The sequence below is a fragment of the Petaurus breviceps genome, unplaced genomic scaffold (assembly GCF_028583685.1).
Source record: "Petaurus breviceps papuanus isolate PSGF00001 unplaced genomic scaffold, PetGlider_PUasm1.0 90630, whole genome shotgun sequence".
Taxonomy (NCBI): Eukaryota; Metazoa; Chordata; class Mammalia; order Diprotodontia; family Petauridae; genus Petaurus; species Petaurus breviceps.
In genome coordinates, this window is record NW_027187291.1 from 2956010 (window position 1) to 2957546 (window position 1537).

A 1537-nucleotide genomic window follows, 5' to 3' on the forward strand; every position below is an offset into this window, starting at 1 on the left:
CAGGGCCTGCCAAGGTGTAGCTGCTGGACAGGAAGAGTAAATCTGGCAGGAGAGAAGCTTAGCTTCTTGTGTTCTGACAGCTTGTACCTAATTTCCTGTTACTCTCCTATCTCCTCTCCCCCCTCTTCATACACTCTCAGATGTCTCTCCAGCCTGGCCTCTTCTTCTCCCTCCTACCCTCTCTTTTCTCTAGGGTTCTGATTTCAATGTGCTCTGATGTTTCGGGGGAAGTGGAGGAGGAATAGTGGAAAAGAGCAGGAATTTTCTTTACCCATCACTCTTTCTTCCTCTAATGGTCCCACCCTGGTGCAGATCATAGCAAGGCTCTGTGCCATGCTCTCTCCTAGCCTAAGTATTCTTACAGGTCAGGCCCAGATTCCCTCTTCTGCCTTCTGATACCTATCCCTATCTCTCCCCTCCCTCTCAGTTCCATGCTAGATTTTCCTTCTCCTGGACTCAGAGCTTCCCTCTCTGGCCTCTCCTCCATTGGGTGCCTCTTAGCTCCACTCTAGGGACTGATTTCAAAATATGAAAATTTCATATTTCAATGAAATTTTTAAAATTTCAAAATTGTTTTTGTATGGCTTTGAAAGTTACCCCCAGGTGTTGCAGTGAATAGAGCACTAGCCCTGGAGTCAGGAGGACCTGAGTTCAAATCCAACCTGAGACACTTATACATACCCCCACACACACACACACACACACACACAAAACTAGCAGTGTGACCTTAGACAAGTCATTTAACCCCAATTGCCCTCCAAAAAGCAAAAAACAAAACAAACAAAAAGAAAGAAAGTTACCCCCAAGTCCTCTTTCCCTTGAGACTGTGAACTTCTTCAAGGCAGGGATTTTTTTTACCATCAGACTAGGAGATTCCTGAAGACAGTGCTAGGTCTTTCCCTTCAGAATAGGAGCTCCTTGAGAACAAGCTTGTGGTAAGTTTTTGATGTTATGTTTGTAACATACTTTTCAAAGCTCAAGATAGTTATTGTTATTATATAAGCACACGCTTGTCATTTTTATTTATCATAAATGTTAATAATGTTTGTTACATTCTAGGTTCCTGGAGAAGAGTATGTGACAGGATGAGGGGCTGGCAACCTTAACTCTTGGAAAGAAGAGCTCTGACTGGCTCTGGGTTGCATGACTATGCATCTAGTTGAGCCTTGATCGATAGATATTAAAGCCAGTATCAAAGAACTCCAGCAGGAGATAGTTTCAGGGCAGCTGGTACATTTAAAATAACACAGGATGTTTTCATTCAGGGATTTTCCTACTGTCCCTCAGGATAAGGCTGAGGGGACAAGTGAGTACTTGTTCTGGACTAGGCCTGACTCAGGCTAGATCAGTGGTTCAGGCTCAGGATTGGAAAGAAATAAAACACTCATCTATCACACAGCATTTCAAGAAAGGAAGTGTATTCAATAATAGCTAGCATTTATCTGGTGTTTTAAGGTCTACAAAATGCTTTACAAACATTAACTCACGTTATCCTCTCAACAACTGTAGGAGGTTGGTGCTATTATTATCCACCTTT